This window comes from Tamandua tetradactyla, chromosome 3 (genome assembly GCF_023851605.1).
Source record: "Tamandua tetradactyla isolate mTamTet1 chromosome 3, mTamTet1.pri, whole genome shotgun sequence".
Taxonomy (NCBI): domain Eukaryota; kingdom Metazoa; phylum Chordata; class Mammalia; order Pilosa; family Myrmecophagidae; genus Tamandua; species Tamandua tetradactyla.
In genome coordinates, this window is record NC_135329.1 from 59,249,729 (window position 1) to 59,270,099 (window position 20,371).

Sequence of the window (20,371 nt, forward strand, 5' to 3'; positions counted from 1 at the left end):
GCATTATGCCTAAGATTATCTCCAACAGCAAAGGACACCTTTCCTGAACCATATGACAGACACAGCATTAATCATAATCTTGAACCAGGAGACTGGGTCTACTGACAATGACAGCAACAAAAGACAGTCCAAGAACTTCATTAAAAGGGAAACTACCAATTGCTCCAAATTTCTGGCACTGTGACTAAATTACATGGTGTTGAACCATGAATCCATATATCTCAACTGAAAAAGCCTCAATCAGAGTCTTGGACTTGTTTTAACTCTGGAGATAATAACCAAACAGACAAAAAGTAAAAGAGACCATGTCATAAGGTAGACTACTTATTTCCAGGATTTTGGATCAAGTCTTCAGTCTATATCTTATTAATACTTATAATGCATAAAATCTCTTCTATTCCCCTATGCTTTGTCCTTGTACTGGCCTAGAAAAGCAACATCACTGTCTACTTCTTGCAGGCCATTTCAAAGGCAGTTAACTTCACAGAATATTGGATTGGTCAGCTTCATGTGTCAAATTGGCCAAGTGGTGGTACCTGTTTGTCTGGTTGGGCAAGTGACGGCCTGTCTGTTGCAATGAGGACATTTCATAGAATTAAGTCATGATCACGTCAGCTGCATCCACAGCTGATTCCATTTGTAATCAGCCAAGGTGAGTGTCTTCTGCAATGAGTAAGCTCAATCTAATCACCGGAAGCCTTTTAAGAAGGATTCAGAAGAGACAGGCTCTCTTCCTGCTTTGGCCGGCAAGCCTCTCCTGTGGAGTTCATCCAGACCTTCTCATCAGAATCGTCAGCTTCACAGCCTGCCCTGCAGATTTCGGACTCTGTGTTCCCACAGTCACGTGAGATACTTTTATAAATTTTATATTTGAGAGCGTTTCCTGTTGATTCTGTTTCTTTAGAGAACCCTAACTAATGCAGTCACTCTAAACCCTGATCTATGCACGATGCAGGAAATCCCATTATTCTAGCCATAACAAATTTCTTTCTGGTCCCAAATGCATCAATCTCTCTGGATCAAACTGTACCATTTGTTACATAATAAACTCAAATAGTAGGCCCAAGGTTCTCATTACTTTGCTTTAATATTTCTTGGACCTGTAACCTCACTACATACACAACTGACCTAGAGAATTACACAGATGTCATAGAAAAGCCTGGAAATCTTAATGTGATTGTGCATATACCTCCATAACTACAAGTTACAATAATAATTCATGTGCACTTGCAGATTTAAGAACCTTGCTATGCCAAAGATTCAGAACACAAATAAATTTTTATTGACTCCTTATCTGTACTGCCAATATCACAGATACTTGGTTACTAAGAACAAATGACAGTATTGATAGTAATGGGTCTATAAAGAACATCATCTTGGCAGGAGTTATATTACTCTGCCAGGCTATCTTTTTATTTGAGGAGGCTTTGATTAGGTATTTGCCTGGACACTAAATTGCCTTAATATCTGGTAAATGTCTGGGAAATGTGAACTAGGTCTCTTCACTGTTCCCTCATGAGTTTATAATCACTCAACATTCTATTCACCTCAATCTACATTTTCAGACAAAAGGGAATTTACCTAGGGAGTTCAGGTTGCTGGCTTTGCTTGTGGAAAAACATTGCTACCTTGGCTTGGGAAATCATGAAACTATGATTAGAAATCTATCAATTATAATAGGAGAATTTGTTGAATCTAATGCTAGAGCTATAGCAACACAGCAATGCTCATTAGATTCATTTAGATTCATTAGCTAAACTTGTTTTAGACAATAGCATTTATAGCCTGGATTACTTAACAAGCAGGCATTTTTTCCACTGCCAACAACACCTGTTAGTCTTGAGTAAAAACCTCTGGGGAACAAGCAGGCATTTTTTTCCACTGCCAACAACACCTGTTAGTCTTGAGTAAAAACCTCTGGGGAAGTTGAGACACAATTGCATGAAACAACAGAACAAGCCATATGGTTCAAACACATAATGTCTTTGTCAGAGCTATTTTTAAATCACTTTCATTTCAGCAGGTTTAAATCATGTGACCTGAGCTTAGAAATTTACAAAGAGAAGTGCATATTAGCATTTTATTACTCACAGTACTCATGATAGTCTCCCTGGTGCACTCTCTTCTCTCAACAGTATTAAATGGGAGTACCCTGTTGCTTGTGAATCAAGAAATGCTTTCTTTATGTCTGGAATGACAAAAAAAAGTGATGAACAAGGAAAAACTGACATCATCATGATCACCTATGACCAACATCAAAACAACCTGTAATTACTACTCCAAGACCTTAGGCAGTTAACTAAGAGTGGTGCAGAACTCCAAAACTTTCAATCACTGCTCTTTATGCCTAAAAGACAGTTAAAAAACAAAAAGGAAATAGTTAGATAAATTAATGAGGCATGAGATGGAGAACCTCATGTTAAGCCCTATGTCAGCAAGCTGGAACTTAACCAAATTCCTTTCTCTTTCCTTCTACTCCCAAAATGTGAAATATGAGAACCACCTATCATTAATAGCCAGTTCCCTTTTTCTTCTATAGCTTAGTTCATCTAACGCAAGGCTAAGCCCAGGAAAACATTCCTGTACCAACCAATAAGATGATTTTATTTAAGATTACTTCGTTCTGTCTATATAAACGTTGTTCATGTGCTTCAGGCATCCCCTTCTTTTTATGGAATGGATGCTACCCAATTCATCTGAGATCCAAATAATTAATTTATTTTTGGACTGTTCACATAGAAGGAAACAAATAAATTACTTCTTCTGATCATTCTGGACTCCCTATGCAGACAAGATAACATCCAAAACTTAAAACAGCAGGAGTTTGAGACAGGTCTCAAGACAACGACTGAATATGTTCACAGCGAAGAGAAATAAAAAGGCAATTTCCCTCTTTCCTTTCATGAGTAAACTATTAATGTTTATAAAGGTATGAGGCTCATTTGGGAGAAAAAATGTATTCATACAGCAAAATCTTAATTTTCTCCATGCCCGAGAAAAAAACAGTTTCCAGATCTGAGGTGTACAAAGAAAGAAAATACAGTGACACTAGTTTCACACAAATTTCAAGACTATAATCTAAATATGGTAATCATCGTCTTCACTTCAAAAAAATTTAACCTCTTTTTATGTATACCAACTAGTATACTGAATTTTTTTCCCCTCATGAAGTATTCAATGAAAATGGAGTTAAATTACTATCACTTTTAAGACCAAGAAAAGATACACAAGGCTAGTGTTCGCTCTATGTGACACATCAAAGACCAGCATCAATCCAACAGCAGAGGCCTAAAAGGTACTGCATAAAGTACTGAATACATGACACAGTGGTTCATTAGGACTATCACAAGGCAAAGAGAGTAGTTTCAGCATACAAAAAGGAGTCCCTGACAAGTGTGGCTTCTAACTGTACCCAGATCTCAAACAGATCTTAGGTTCCCCTCACTGACAAGGCCAGAACACAGTTTCAAAACAGTGTCAAGTGGGCCAAAATTGCTTAAACTAGTTAATAACACAACTACTGCATGATTTGTTAATGCATATGTTGCTAGTGGTAAAGGAATCAAGAAGCCTGGGTTCTGGAACACCACAAACATTACTTATCTATTATTTTCTTTACCTGTCTAGGGCAAATGATGCAAATTAAGTGATAAGGTCCCCAAACACCACTGCTGAGATTATTTAGTCTAACTTTAAAGCAGTACCTAAAGGATTCTTCCACAAAAAGGTAAGTTTTGCACTAATGTTTCTCAAAAGCCAATTATGTCTCCAGCTCTAGCCTCAGTTGAAAAGGTTTTATAAAATTTATCTTTAGTATATTACAGTCAAGGTTAAAAAATAAAGGGGGAGGGGTCAGGACACCCTCTATCCAGGGTTCCTGGAATAGAAAATACTTTAGAACCCAGTGGACATAAACACATTCAAGCCATGGGTTTTGACACTATGAAATCTGTGCGGATTGTTTCTTCTCTTCCATTGCATGTCCATCTTGTGTGGCTTGAAGACTGTTGGATCCTCAGCTATTCAGGTGTTCTGAACATGAGTCAGTTCTATTAGAGAGGGCTTCTAAACTTCTGTATGGCCTGGGTAGCAGAGCCGCGTGAATTAGGGGGATCTTGGTCCAAAGATGCTCCATTTTTATGATGAGTTTCCTAAATACATATTTATAGTGCTATAATTTGGTGCACATAAAGCTATGGAAAACCCAGAACTGTATCAGCTTCTGGTTTTTGCTTAGGGGAAGAGTGGGGCATTCTCAGCATACTCTGGGTCACCAGCTTGAAGACTGGAAATTGTCCTAATTGATATATCAAGCTTGAGTGAAGCCAATGGCCCATACAAATTTTAAAAAGTTACAAGATGACCAGTATCTGGAAGAATGGTCTAGATATTTCTATCCTTAATTACATTGTTATCGCAACACCATACCTGATCTCAAAGAAATAAGGACCATCACCTGTAGAAAATGCTTATAAGAAAACAGGCCTAGATCATAAGTTTTTAGAGCAGACACATTAAGTCTGGAGTGGTGATTATTACTTCTGGATTTTGAGAGGCTGTTTTATATATATAATCTGATATTTAGAGATAAGAACGAAGTCGAGCAGGTTGGGGCTAAAGTAATTCAGAACATATGGGTAAGAAAGACAATGTCTATATTTTAGAACATCACATACTCTTTGAGACCAATGGTAGAAAGGTTTATTTGGTCTGCAACAGAAATTTTCTGTAGTGCATAATCAATTCAACCTACCTGTATTTGAACAACTGAAACACAGGGAGCACAGAATAAGAAAGAGGTCCTGTAATCCTGTATAGATTATTGTAATGTCTGGATACATTCTAGAGTATATTAAGCAGATAATAAAAAAGTACTGGCAAAATTCCAGGAGGGATGGGAGAAAGAATACAGAACTATTAGGGAATCCCCTAATACTGTGTCAAACTTTAGCAACGCCCAAATCAGTAGGCCATGCCCTCGATCATGAAGTTTACTCTTGTGAAACTTACGCAGGTAGCAAAGGAGCCTAGACTACCTATAGGCATGCCTAAGAGTTACTTCTGGAGGGCCTCTTTTGTTGCTTAGATACGGCCTGACTCTTTCTAAGCCCAACTCTGCAACTGAAATCACTGCCCTTCCCCCTACATGGGACATGACATACATCGGTGAAAGTCTCCCTGGCAATGTAAGAGATGACTCCCAGGAATGAATCCAGACCTGGCACCATGGGATCAACAATTCTGTGCTGATCAAAAGGGGGAAATGAAATGTAACTAGTAAAGTAGCAGTGGCAAAGAGAGTTCAAATAGAGTCGTGAGGCTTCTCTGGAGGTTGCTCTTAATGCAAGCTTCAGTTAGAACTTGTTACCTATCATAACCTGCCAACCCCCAAACACGACCATCCCAGCTAACCCTAAAGAACACCTAGGGCAATATATAAGATTCCATAAGGGTTCCATGCATGAGAGTAACTTTCCAGAAACCTACAATCTCCAGATGGGTCCCTGATTCAGATAAGTCCTGAAACCTAGCCCAGCTTCTCCAGAACATCAGCGAGTTCCATCTCCCTATCCCATATTAGTGACAGACCCTTCCAATATGAAAAATTTAGAATGGCCATAGCCCAAGCACCCCTAAAGAGAGGGATATCAAGATCAAAGGTGATGGTGGAGTTATACAGAGAAGAAAGGATTAACACATGAACATGAATGTTGAATCATTAAATTGATCTCTTTTAGTCTCCAGTATTTTAGAGCAGCTAGAAGTAAAAACCTAAACTTACAGAATTACAACCCATGTCAAACTCTGAAACATGTGGTGCTGTGCTTGGAAATTTATTGTTTTGTATGTTATTTTTCACAAAAAAAAAGGGAAAAAAGTTGATTGTGATGATAAAAAAAATATTTATGCCCTCTACTCTCCTATATCCCGGAGCAGCTAGAAGGAAAAATGAGAGGATCATATAGTAGCCCATGACAAACTCTGGGATCTGTCCTGTAACTACTTGTTAAAAAGTGCTTTGAAAACTATTGTGTTTTTATTTCTTAGCTTTGTATATATGCTATACTATACAATAAAAAAACAAAAATTAAAAAAAAGAAGAAAGAAGGACCATATCATTACAGGATGTCAGGATCTTTCAAAATGGGAATTAGCTGAGATTAAATGAACTGCAAGTCAAAGGCCCAAATGTTTTTGTGCTAACTCTATCAAAACATTTTCAGTGCAAAAGTTGAACCAGGATAAGCTGCTGGAGAAGTGAGGGTTTAATGCACAAATGAGTGTTTTGGGGAGTCTTTGACTTTGCATGCTCTCATTTTCCAGTCCATGAAGTGGGAACAATAAGAGGACCTAACTATTAATTATGCTCAAAACCGCTGATTCTCTGAGGCCCCTTAAGGATGATTTGAATTTGTCAGTCTTTTATCCTCTCTTAAGATCTGTCATCTGTTAATGTGAACAACAATTAGGGCTACCTTTTAAGTAACATTTTCTGGGTAATAATGAGCTAGTATATACAAAAGTACATAAAATTTTGTCTGATACACGTTAAGGTAACAAGTAACATTTATTACTACCCGTTAAGCCTCCTATGCTTTCAAAAATCCCATGCCTTAGAAAATGGAAATGAAATTTGAAAAATGTATTCAAATTGATATGAACCATAAAGAATCGAACTAGCAATGCCATAGTCCGATGCAAGTACCTCCAAACATCTAGAATGTGTGAGCGACTACTCATAATTTTTATACAGATAATCTTGAAGTCTTAATGTGTTAGTATTATAGCAGCAACATCTCTGTAATTCGATTTTCACTGACTGAAATGAAGAAAATTAAAAACTTTTACCTGGTATCCGCGAGCCAGCTGCGGCCGGCACGCTCCCGCCCCCCTCACCCTCCCGGAGGAAGGGCCGCGTGAGTACGACCGGGACCGCGCAGCGGCTTCCGCGCCTCTGGAAAGCTCTGCGCGCCCAGGGCCAGGCCGACGACCCGCTCCCTCCAGCTGTGGGGCAGCCTGCGCGCCCTGCGAACTCACTTACGAGAGCCACGGTCGCCGTCGCCATCTTGCGTCAGCCGCGGCCACCTCAGACGCCTCACGCTCCTCCTCCCTTCTCATCTTACGCGATCTGAGCAAAGGCGAAAGCTCCCGGAAGTAAGACCTCTCGCGATAATACGTATTTCTTGGAGATAAGTAGAAGGAGGTGGCAATGCGCTTCCGGTGCTGTCCTAGTAATTCTCAGTGTCCAACCCCCGGAGACAAGCGCCGGTACCTGGGCTGAAGAAACCACCGTGGCCGCAGAAGCCCATCTCCTCAAGCAATCAGGCTTAGAAAAGTGACCACAAAACCGCCGTATTTCATCAATTTCGACATGCATATTCTTTGCATTTAACATCTCTAAGATGTCAGGTTTGTAACAATTAACGGTGTCTTGTTGAATTGGCAACATTTTCTCTTTCCTAGTGACTCAGAGAACAATAATACATCTTAAAGCTGATGACATCGTGGGTTTGATGAAACACAGTAGGTGAGAACTACAACCCAAGACCTGGGGCGCGTGAAACCAATCTCTCTTGAAGGATGTACAGGCAGAGTCACCTTTGTTCCTGAACTAATTTTCAGAAGTTAAGCATTGCCATCCATGGTATTGGACGAGCTGCTCTGGGTAATTGCGATGTGCTGGGCCCGGTCCTAAACCTGGAATTAGGTTTTCTACCAGGAAGAAACTAAATTTAAGGTCAGGAACCTGAGATTGTTGGCCCAATAAACCTCAAGAAAGTGGCTTCCCCCAGTTGGGCGAGTCTATTTAATAAAGAAAACCTCTTGTTACATATGGCAGACATACCTCCTGTTCCTCCTGAGATCTCTCTAAGTGTGGTAGGGAAGGGTTTTAATAAGGCAAAAACCCATGAGGGCAAAAACGTGGTAACCTTGTGGAGCTGGAGTTAGGTGGACAGTGGTGGCTGTGTTAGACTGATGTGGAGGCTAGTGCCAGAGGCATTGTGCATGACACTGCAGCTAGAGAGGGAGACCTCAGATGTTTTTCCCTAGTCATGCTGGCAAGCATAGCCCCCCTGGCCTAGTAGTAACTGGGAATGAGCTCTAGAAGCTTCCTGTTCTGAGGCTCATGGGAGAGGAGAACTCCTCTCTGGAGCTGCTCCCAACTCAAAAGAAAGGACTGGTACTTAAGTGTTCCCCAGCAGAATGGCTTAGCCAGATCCTAGCCTAAAGCTGCAGGAGCCCTGGCACTAGAAGCACCTGACTGGTCATGCAACTGAGAATCCCAGGCTCACCAGACACCAGTCAAGTAGGAGAAATACCAAAAGAATTGGGCCTCAGAAGGAACTGAGATGATAAAGGAAGCAGAAAAAAACTAAAAACAATATCTTTAAAGACAGAGATTTTGCTTCAAAAAACAAGAACAGAAGGCTATAAAGAAACATTTGGCAACTGATGAAGTGCTCTTAGAAATTAAAAACGTGAAAGGAAAATGAACAATTAAATAGAAAGGTTGAAAGATAAAATTAAAATCCTCAAAAATGTATAACAACAACAAAACCTGAAAACCAAACATCAGAAAATGTTACAGTAATCATGCTCTAGTGCTTAGAACCAGCCTGGCACATCAGTGGCCTCCACAATACCAAGGATGAGGAAGGGCTGGATGGGCTAGGACTCTTTCACCACTAGAGGCAGCCACAGACACCACTCTCTGGTCACAGTTTCTTTCCCTGTGAAATTTGACATTAATGTATAAATCCTCACACTTAGAGTATTTGTGTGTTGGGCATTGTTTTCATTCCTTTATGGACCCTAACTCACATAACCCTTATATTACCGTCACTGCCCCATTTTCATAGGTAAGGAAATAGAAGAAGAGACAGGATCACTCAGCAGGGAGTAGAGGTGCATATATCAAGGATTGGGGACCCAATCCAAGAGGATGTTCCCTCAAGTTTCATTTTAGGTAGAAGGTTTAAATATTCTCACCCCTTTACTAGGTAGGAGTGTAGGCAGAAAGATTTACCCAAAAATGGCAAGGTGGGGAAAATGTGTTGGAATCCTGATTGTCTAAATCAAAGACTTTTTTCTATATATTAATTATTCTCTATAAGATACATTGGTCATATTCCTTGACTCTCTTCATATAGCATATACTCTGTGGGTATTGTGGTATGAGAGTTACCTAGATAGGTGCTTTCTCTACCCTCTTCAGCGCATACAGTCCAGGTATGGAGAAATTCAAGCTAGAAATCACAGTGAAGTCTAGAGGGGCCCTGGGACAATGCAGAAGGGCATGTTGGAGATCCAGAGAGTGGAGGTTTCCAGTTCTTGAGGGCACTTCCAACTTCTCATCTATGCCCAGTCACAATTTTGTATTATTTTAAACATTGATTTGTAATTACACAAAACATGAATACGGTCACCTCTTTATACTGTTTTAGTCTCAGCCCCTTCAACAGTGGGACTTCCTTCCTGTGAGACTTTTGGTATTTGTCCCTTCAGGTGATTTCTCATGCATTTAAGAAGATATTTAGTACCCAGTCGAGCTTATCAAAGTTGCATTTGCAATGCCAAATGCCCCACTCATGGTTAAGAAGAGACTTGAGTGGACAGAGTCCCCTTTCATCATTGTCTTTTTCCTCAGTAAAAGGTTAAGTCGAATGTGGTTCTCTTTTACCAGCTGCATCATTTAATGCCCTCTCATTTCTGCATTAGGATGTTCCTTTATCCTGATCTCCATTGGGGCATTCAGGAGCCATCTGATTATTTTGGTCAGTGGTGTTTATAAATGTGTTTATATGTAACTCTACAGTCCTAGAATTTAAGCATCACTAACAAGAAAAGACTGGCAAAATGATTGAGAGAACCGAATTTTGAATGAAGCCTCTGTGTGGAAACTGGCTATATTGTCTAGCTTATTTGGAATATTTTTTAGATAGAAAGACAAAGGTAACTTGGCATTAACTTCTGAATTTTACCTATCCTTAGACAAAGGGATGCAGGTTGAGATGAAATTAGCCCAGGCTAAGTACTAAACGTGAGTTCCTGCTGCTTTAGTCCACAAAATATAATTTCATCTGTAGGTGGCAATTTAGTATCACTTTCATACCCACTCAGTGTTGTACATCAGCTTCTACGTCCTTTGAATTTATCTTTTCTGACTGTTAGAAGGGCCTCCGTGTGGGTTGTGTGTTTCTGAAACAGGACTGATGGGGGCTGTAAGTAACTGGCTGCTGCCTGCTTGACAGCTCCTACTTGAAAATGATGTTGGGGAAGGTATTGAATTCTTCAACATTATAGAAAAGTTCTGTTGGGATGCTTGGTTCTGTTTTCTCCTGAAAATGACATTTTGGTGACATGTATAATGACGTTATTCCTCTTAATGTGTATAATTTAGAAGAAAAGGTTTAAAATTAAATAGATTTTGGGCAGGCCACGGTGGCTCAGCAGGCAGAGTTCTCGCCTGCCATGCTGGAGATCTGGGTTTGGTTCCCAGTGCTTGCCCATGAAAAAAAAAAAAATTAAATAGATTTTAAACTAGCTTTCCATGATTGCTACTTGGAACATCTGTAAAGAGATTTAAGGTGAAATGATCAAATTCACCACATTACTGACAGCCTATATTTTGAGCCCTTTATTTGCTATACATTTTGGTGTTTGGAAAATGACAGTTACCAAAAAACATTTTAAAATTCCTAGGAGAGGGTGGTGCAATGGTAGCTCAGTGGCAGGATTCTCGCCTGCCATGCCAGAGCCTGGGCTTGATTCCTGGAGCCTGCCCATGCCAAAACAACAATAACAACAACAACAAAAATACCTCCTGGGAGAATATGTTGCAGCCACGCCCCATGAGGGGCATTGAAATGCCAAAGATAAAGAGAGAGTTCTAAAAGCAGCAAGAGATAAGTGATTCATCACATACAAGGGTTACCCAGGAAGATTAAGTTTTCATATCTCTTCAGAGAACATAGAGGCAAGAAGGCATGTATTTAAGATGCTGAAAGAGAAAAACTGCCTGCCAAGAATTCTCTGTCCAGAAAAACTGTACTTCAGAAATAAGGGGGAGTTTAAAACACACAGAAACTGAGTGGGTTTTTTTGTAACCTGGAAACTGCCTTTAAAGAAATAGTAAAGGGAAACCTACAGGCTGAAAGGAAAAGATAGAAGAAAGAGGCTTGGTGAAGAATTTAGAAATGAATATCAGTCAAGGTATTTAAAAGGGTAAAAAGAGACAAAGATAAGATATAACATATAAAGACAAAGAATAAACTATTGAAGAAAGTAGTGCCATTACACTAATAACATTGTTAATGGGTTAAACTCCCCAATCAAAAGATGCAGATTGGCAGAATGGATAGCGTAAATAATCCATCTATATGCTTTCTATAAGAAGCTCACATAAGACCCAATTTTTCTTCCTTTTAATTAAGTTTTAAAGGCTGGAGGTCAAAAGTCAAGATGTCAGTAACACAATGCTTAATATTGGAGACATAGCATTCTGGTGATGACCATCTTTTGTCACATGGTGATGCCTTAGAATCCTCCTGTGGCTTTCTCCTACTGACTGTGGCCACATTTCTTCAGGTTATAAAGGACCCAGCAATAAAGATTCAGGCCCACCCTGATTCATTCTGGTGATACCTAAATAGGATCTTAAAAATTCCTGTTCACAAATGATCCACCTGTATAACTGATAATGCACCTTCAAATGGTCCTATATACAAATAGGTTTACACACACTGGTACAAGGATGAAGAATGAGAACATGTGTGTTTTGTGAATATGTAATTCAATCTACTATGAACATACCTTACAAAAAATTTTAAATCTAGTAATTCACACTGAAAACAAACTACTTTATACAGGGAATCAAATCCACATACCTTTTCTTCTTTCTTGTCTAGATTTCTTTAAAAGACTTGAGATTGTATAAAATAATAATTATAATAATATATGGTGGATCTGTCTCATACTTAGGTATATAATGACAACATATAAAGGAAAGGGAGAAGACATGGCGGTACACTGGGGCAAAGTTTCTATATTTTTCTGAGATTAAGTTAGACTGTGATAAATTGAGATACATATGCTAATATTTCAATTACGAAAAACTAAAGAATAAACAGACAGTTTAAATGAACAAATGAAATTAAATGATACAGTAAGATATATATATAAAATGCAAATGAAGGCAGTGAAGTGGAACAGAAGTATGAAAAAGAAAACAACATGGAAAATAAATCCCAATTTGGGAAATATACATCAAGATATTATATACATTAATTATGAATTACCTAATCCCTCCAGTCAAAGTTGGAGATTTTCAGATTGGATGAAATTGCAAGATCCAACTGTGTACTTTCCTCAAGATATTCACCTGATATTCTAGCCAAAAATAGGTTAAAAGTGAAATGATAAGAAGATAAATCACTCAAACAGTAAGCATTAGAGAAGAGGAGTAGTTATATTAATATCAGAAAGAACAGAATTTGTGATAAGAAAAATTACTACAAATATAGACAGAGAGGCATTTCATAAGAAAATATTCGCATTGGGAAGACAAACATTGTAAATAAAGGCACACTTTACAACCTAGCTTTCATATATATATGAGGTAAAACTGACACCTATCTCACAGATAAGGTAAAAAAGAAGGGGGCAATGTTACAGTCTTCTGATTTCTCCCACTCAGTTACTCCCACTTTATGCTGCCAGCAATACAATATTTACGATGACTTATTTAATCATATGTTCAGATTGTTTGGCTCACCCAGTATATGCTCTTCCTCCAAATGTCCAATCTGTAGCAGTTTTTAGCACATACAGTTGATACTCAATGAGTATTTTTTTAATAAATAAAAAATAAATCCTGTGGAGGGTGCTGTCTCCAACGCAAAACAGGTAGCTTGCAACTGGGACATACTGCCATTTGAGTAGGGGTGGGCCAGCAAGTTTCTATAAAACAGGGCTCTCAAACTTTGCTCCTTCATTTGGAAAAACAGAAAGTGGTGTTAATTATACTTTCCATTAAGGAAAGGGGAAATGGCTGATGGCAGTTAGGGGAGATTATCCTACGAGCCCTGGCCACCCTGTATACTGCACCTTTAGGAAATCTTTAGGAAAACTACAGGATTAAGTACTGCCTTACCATCACCACTACACTGCAAAGGAGCATGTAACAGTGTAACAGTGGGACACACAGCAGTACTTCTGTGCCCTCATCCCTGGGTGGTCTTACTCTCCTGAGTTTTGTTACCTTCTACCCTTGAGAACTAGAACCAGGACTACAAAAGTGGCAAGGAATTCCCTCCCCTGAAAGGTCTGTTTTTCATGGTATTTGGTCAAGATAGGCAGGGAAAGAGGATTATAGGGTGTCAGTAAAACTATCAAGTTTTATTGGATCTGGATCTCAACCATAAGATCTTAAAAGAAACCCATTGGAATGATGTCATGGTTTGAAAGTATTATGTGCCTCAGAAAAGCCATGTTTTAATCCTCATCTGATTTTGTGGGAGCAGGCCTTTCTTTTAATCCTGATTCAATACTTTGAATTGAAGTAAGTTGGAAGCTTTTGACTAGATTATCTCCATGGAGCTGTGATGCACTCAATTGTGGGTGTGACCTTTTGATTAGGTGGGGATGTGACTGAGCTCATTCCAGGTGGGTCTTAATTAGTTTACTAGAGTTTAAAAGGGGAAACATTTTGAAGAAACCTCAGAAATGACAGAGCCGACAGAAACTTCAGAGCAGAGCTGACACAGATGCTGACACTTGGAGAACAGAGACACAGATGTTTGGAGATGCTTGGAGCCCAGCCCATGTCACCATGAGATGTTAAGCAAGCCAGAACCTAGAGAGAGCCAAGGGAAGTGAAGAGATGAAAGCCAGCCCCGTAGAAGCAAAGTGAAAGCAATAGAGCTCAGTAGTAGGGTACCAGCATGCCTTCTCAGCTGACATAGGCATACCAGATGTATCAGCCTTTCTTGAATTAAGGGGTCTTTCCCTGGATGTCTTAGTTTAGACATTTCCGTAGGCTTAGAGCTGCAAAGTTGTAACTTATTAAATTCCCTTTTTAAAAAGCTATTTCGTGAGTTATTCAAAGAAGATGCACCACTAAATTGAAGCTGTATCTAGACTTTGTATCTGAGTTTATTTTGGCAAACAAGTTTTTGTCCTGGAATAAATTGAGAAGGTATTTTATAAAATATCATGGCATTTAAGAATCATTACCAAACCATAATAAAGTCACACGGATTGTGGAAAAAAAAAAGCTATTTCAGCCCTGCTATATTGCATTCTGGCAGCTTGCAAGCTAAAGTGGCAAAAGTCTTAACATTTCATTAATTTTCTGTGGATCTGCTTAACATTTCATGAATTTTCTGTGGACGTGCAATTCAAGGCTCTCCGTTGGGGGTGAAGTGATTACCCATGCTCCCCCTCCATGTGGTCTTGGTATAGTCAGCAGAAGACTTTCAAGGCGGCCTATAGAAGGTACCTCCACAGTGGGAGTGGTCCTTCACTGCAGCTGAATTTGCCACCTTTTTTTTCACTAATCCACTTTTCACTCTTCCAGGATCTCTCTGGCATATTCAGTTTTCAAAATTGTTTCTAGTGCCTCATCCTATGTTCTTTCCATGTAGTTTTAAAATATTCCCATTATATACCCTGGTATATTTCCCTAATGAATCCCTAATCTATTACTTCCATTCATTCAACCCAAATTGTTGAATGTTTACCATAGGCCAAGCATTGTGCTAGACATTAGGAATATGTCATTTATCCAAACAATAATGACCTATCATAACCCGCCGACACCCAACCAGGACCATTCCAGCCAATCCTAAAGAACACCTAAGGCAATAAATAAGATTCCATAAGGGTTCCAGCCACTAGAATAACTTTCCAGAAACCTGCAACCTCCAGATGGGTCCCTGGTCCGGATAAGTGTTGAAACCTAGCCCAGCCTCTCCAGAACATCAGATAGTTCCATCTCCCTACCCCATATTAGTGACAGACCCTTCCAATATCCAAGATTGCAAGGAAACAAAAAGGATAAAAGCAACTTCAGACACTATCCTAATGTTAATCTGTCCCAGAACGCCCCCCTCCTTTCTCCTCTCACCCTGGCTACCCAGAAATATGAGAGGCTCCTGGATGGGTAGTTCGTTATCTCCTTCCTGTCTGCAACCCTTACATACTTGGGTGGTATTTCACAGTGCATCAAATGTTTCCTGTTCCTGTTGCTGGTGCAGAGCAGGAGGTTTTGCCAGGGTTTCTCCAAGGTGATTTTCCTTAAACAGGAAGCACAGAATGTTTCATTTTCTGCCTTGTTCCCATATAGTTTCTTCTGTACTTTCCCAAGGAATATTTTTGCCAATCTTAGGAAAGTTTGCATTCAGTGTGGGCTTCAGTAGCTGGAAATTATGATGTGCTCCAATTTGTGTTACTGAATCAGGATCATTTGTGGTGAGAAATTCCAACAAATTCAGAGAGTGAGGAAAAATATACAATTGTGGCATGAATAGAGAAAATGTTGGGAGCTTCCAGTTGGCGATAGTCCAGTGCTAGTTGGGCCATAGTGAAGCCAGGCAGAAAAGGAACATAGGTCCTCTCTGTTGACATGCTTTTATTCATTTTAATGCAATTTTTGAAGTATTTTCACATGCCATATAATCCATCCAAAGAATAGCTGACAGTATCATCATATAGTTGTGCATTTATCACCACAATCAATTTTATAGTTATGCAGTCATCAAGAATCAAAACTACTGGATTACAGTTCAGCAGTTTCAGGTATTTCCTTCTAGCTAAAGGAACTAGAAACTAAAAAGGAGTATCTATATAATGTGCAAGAATAATCTCCAGAATGACTCTATTTGAAATCTCTTAGCCACTGAAACTTTATTTGTCCCATTTCTTTTCCCCCTTTTGGTCAAGAAGACCTTCTAAATTTCACAATGCCAGCACCAGCCTTGTTTCATGGAGTCATGCCCCCTGTTACCAGGGAGACTTATACCTCTGGAAGTCATGTCCCATGTAGGGAGCAAGGTAGTGAGTTTGTTTGCAGAGTTGACTTAGGAGGAGAGGCCATATCTGAACAAATGTTAGGCATACTTATAAGTAGGATGAGCTTCTCCTTTTCAGAACATGCTTTACAGGAATAAGTTTTATAAGGGCAAGCCCCATGATCATTGGGAAACCTTAATACTTGAAAGAATATCAGGAGTTCTCCAGGTGGAGATATTTAATATTTCTGCATTTTCCAGTCCTTTGAAAGGACTTTGCAAATACTTCTTTACTTTCTGCCCACAATATTCCAGAATATATCATGTATTACATTAACCTGTATAGAATAACAGGATCTCATTTCCTATTCTACATAACATAAAATAATGTTGTTTAAATAAACTCACTATACAGCATAAATTAGATATTGTGCTACCAAAAATTTAAATTTTGTATCAAATAAGCATCTCTTCCTTTGGTCTCACACAGAAGTTGAAGTTGTGAAATACAGTCAATAGCATCCTCTACCCTGTATTCTGATTTACCTTAGAGCTAACCAAGTTTGTTTCATTCATATCTCTAATTGTAGTCTGATCTGTTTTTCAGCTTCATTAGCAGTTTCTTTATGGGGTAATGCTGCCTTTCAGAGTTGCAAAACTCTGTCTCTTTATCTCAGATGTCAGGCACATACCCGAAATTCCAGGAAACTACTAGTTATACATAACAAGCTGAGCATCACATAATTTAGTAATAACAGTTAAAACGCAGGAATAGATGTGACTGCTGTAAGAGCTTGCAATCTAGGAACGTTTATAGTGATCCTCATTGAACATTCTGAGGATGAAGTACAAAATTAAGAAAGTTTTCTTAATTGATTGAAATTAATAAATCAGTTGATTGCCCAATCTCTGCCCGTGTTCTATTCCCTAATAACCAATGCTCTCAATTTCAACTCTCAGTTTTTGCTCATTTTAGTTAGTTTATATGAGGGAGATCATACAGTATCTGTCCTTTCATTTCTGGCTTATTTCACAAAACATAATGTCCCGAAGATTTATTCACTTAGTTGGAAGCCTCACAACTTCACTAATTCTTGCAGCCACTCGATGTTCTGTTCTATGTATACACAATTCCCTCTTCTGTTCATCAGTTAGTGCACCTTTAGACCACCTCCGTCCACTTCAAATCATGCATAATACCCTCATAAACATCAGCGTGCAAATGTCTATTGGTGTCTATGCTTTCAGTTCTTCCAAGTATATACCTAATAACAGGTTGTATTTTAATGTCTACCATGCCTTTCATTCCCATAACTTCTGTTATGTTTCTTTTTATACTTTCAAATTTTTTATGCTTACACAGGTTCTTCTCAAAACATTTAATTCTTTAGCCATAAATTCTGTCAATTCATTGAGTTGATTAAGACATTTATTTGAACATCTTTGATTAGTTTTTCCTAATTCTGTGTCTACACAGAAGTTTTAATGTCTTTCTTTGGGTCATAATTTACTGTTATTTAGTATGGCTCACAATTTTTGCTGCTGTCTAGCCATCTGACGACTTTATTCTGAAGGCCAATTTCTCTCTCTTTCCAAGGGTTTTATTATTGATTTGCTTTTCATAAAGACCCTTCTTTGACACTTGGTTCAACTTTTTCTAGAGCTTTGGAATTGACTATTTTTACTTGATTAGATTTTTCCAGCTCTTCATTATCTGATTCTTGTTCTCAACATGCAGTATATTTCCTGGCCTGCCCAATGGATGGCATCTTTCAGAAAAATGTTCCCCACAGTTCTGAGGAGGCACTGTGTCTTCAAACCTCCACTGCCTCTGCCCCTTTTGGGGGTGGGGTTGAAACAATGGTTGCCACAACCTTGCCTTTATCTGGTTTCAGTTGAAACAATAGCACACAGCCAGGACACAGCCATCCATATATGCTAAACAAAAGTTGTGATCAGTGCTTTGGCATACCTCCCCTCCAACCCAATTTTTGGGAAGAGGATTTTATGTCCTTTTCTGTCAGCAGCAGCTATCCAAGTCCTGGATCCCTACACAACCTGCTGGATGAGTGTGGAGAGAGTTACTCTTAGTTTTTAACCATGGTTTAACAGCCTGTTACTTCTCTTTCCAGGATGTTCTACAGTGTCTTTTGGCCTTCAGAGCTCCAGAACTGTATTGGGGGAAGGAGTGATTCCTGGAGTTCCCTACTTCACCATCTTCTCTAGAATTTTTCACTCCTTTTACATTTAAATTAATTACTAATAAGATAGAACTTCTGTCATTTTATTTGTTTTCTATCAGACGTGTTTTTGGGTCTAATTTTTCCCATTTCTCCTTCCTTTCTCTTTACTTCATTTTGCATTAGTGTTCTCCTTTGAATTTCCTTCTCATTTGCTTTTCTTTTTATTTGTTTCCCCATATTTAATTAGTCATATCCCCAAGGATTACAATTCATATCTTAAATTCATAATAAATCATTTGTATTAAAATTGACTTAGCTTTAGTAGTATACAAATACTGTGCTTTTTTCCATCTCCACCCCTCTTCTTTATGTGTTACTGTCACAAATTTCACCTTTATACTTAATGTTCTCTCTAACAAATATTTTAAATTATGGTTTTATGCTTTTGTTTTTTAAATAAATAGGATAATAAGAAGAGTTAAAAGGAAAAATAAAAAAATACTGACATTTGTGTACTTAGGTAGAAAACATGTCTGGTATTCTGTATTTATTCATATGTCTTGAGTAACTGTCTGTTGTCCTTTCTGTAAGCCATAAAGATTCCCTTTCACAATTGTTGAAGGGCAAGACTAATAGTAATATACTCATTCACATTTTATTTATCTAGGAATGTCTTAATTTCCCTTTCATATTGTTGGGTTTTTTGCTAGATATAGATTTAGTGATTGAAAGATTTTTTTCTTTCACCACTTTTTAATATCCTCACACTTTGTTTGCTACTACTGTGAAATAGACTGCTAATATAAGAAAGGATCCCATGTATATGATGAGTCGCTTCTCTCTTGTTTCCTTTAAATTTTTCTTTTTGACTTTGTCCTTTGACAGGTTGATTAAAATATGTCTTTGTGTGGATCTCTTTGAGTTAGTCTTGCTTTAAATACATTGAGCTTCTTAGATATGTAGTTATATGTCTTTCATTTAATTTGTGAAGGTTTGTTCATTTTTATTTCACATATTCTCTCTGCCTTTTTCTTTCCCATTCTTCTGGAACAACCTAGAAGAATGGGAAAGAAATGTGAATTTTGCAATCTTGTAGTCAGAAGAGATACCTCCTATAAGGGCTGTTAAGCTCTGTTTTGTTTTCTATATTCTTTTTTTCTTTTGCTTTTCAAATTAAATAATATCATTTGCGTGTCTCCCAGGTTGCCCGTTCTCTTATGTTTCTTTCACTGCTCTAAACTTTTTTTCTTAAGCTCTCTGCTTAAATCTTCATTTCAGTTACTGTACTACTGAGCACCAGAATTTCTGTATGGTTTCTTTTTATAATTTCTTTATAGATATTCTCTATTTGATAAGACACTGTCGTTTTGTTTTCCTTTATTTCTTTGCCCATGGTTTCATAAGATCTATTATAATATTACAGAGAGTTAAATTGTCTTTTTTCTGGTAGGTCCAACGTCTGTACTCCCTCATGAACAGTTTCTGGTAGTTTCTTTCTTATCATTCCTGTGAGTTGAGCCATACAATCTTGTTTCTTTGGGTGCCTCATAATTACTTTTGGAAATTAGACATTTTGTATGGTATAATGTGGTATTTATGATAATCTGATTTCCTCCCCTCCCTGTAATCTTTGTGCTGCTAGTTGTTCTTTGTAGTTTTTTTGTTTGTTACTTTTCTAATGTATTTTTTAAATCTATTTTTAAAGGCTTATTTGTCATGTGTGGTCACTGATGTCTCTGTCATATTACCTTTGTACCTAGCTAATTATCTGATGAAGACATCCATAAATGTTGTATCTAAAAACAATAGGAAATAAACCAATTCAACCAACAGAAACAGTCTACAGGTATTTTCTGATCATGTATGTAGTGCTGGACATGTATTTGACCTCCTACTTTCTCTGGTTTCTAGAGAAAACTTTTGAAGACCTTATTCCCCAATCTATCTTTTTTCAACAGGCTTTTTCCCCTTTTGCCTTTGCCTGTCTTCTGAGTTCCCTGTTAACTTTTACCCCAGGTGAACAAATTTATTCTATGCCTTTCATTATTTTCAACAGTCACCATCTAGAAGGCAACACCAACCCTGACAAAATTCTGAGGGGAGGTGATAAAAAGTGAGCTCAGAACCAATCACACCTGCAGCCACCAGGCAGTTCATAATGCACAGTCATAATATTAT

The 20,371-nt window shown here is 38.3% G+C and overlaps 1 protein-coding gene and 1 long non-coding RNA gene across 6 annotated transcripts in view; one reads left to right on the forward strand and one right to left on the reverse strand.

Annotated features, from left to right (window-relative positions):
* The window catches only part of LOC143677338 (uncharacterized), a 124,191-nt gene that overhangs the window by 44,034 nt on the left and 59,786 nt on the right, over nt 1-20,371 (reverse strand). The gene's annotated exons all lie outside the window — the stretch shown is intronic.
* LOC143677345 (uncharacterized) overlaps nt 6,898-20,371 on the forward strand; it is an 83,955-nt gene continuing 70,481 nt past the window's right edge. For all 4 annotated transcript variants that reach the window (XR_013172516.1, XR_013172518.1, XR_013172515.1 and 1 more), the window contains exons 1-2: nt 6,898-7,410; nt 9,508-9,655. This is a non-coding gene — a long non-coding RNA (uncharacterized LOC143677345). The remainder of the gene's footprint in view (nt 7,411-9,507; nt 9,656-20,371) is intronic.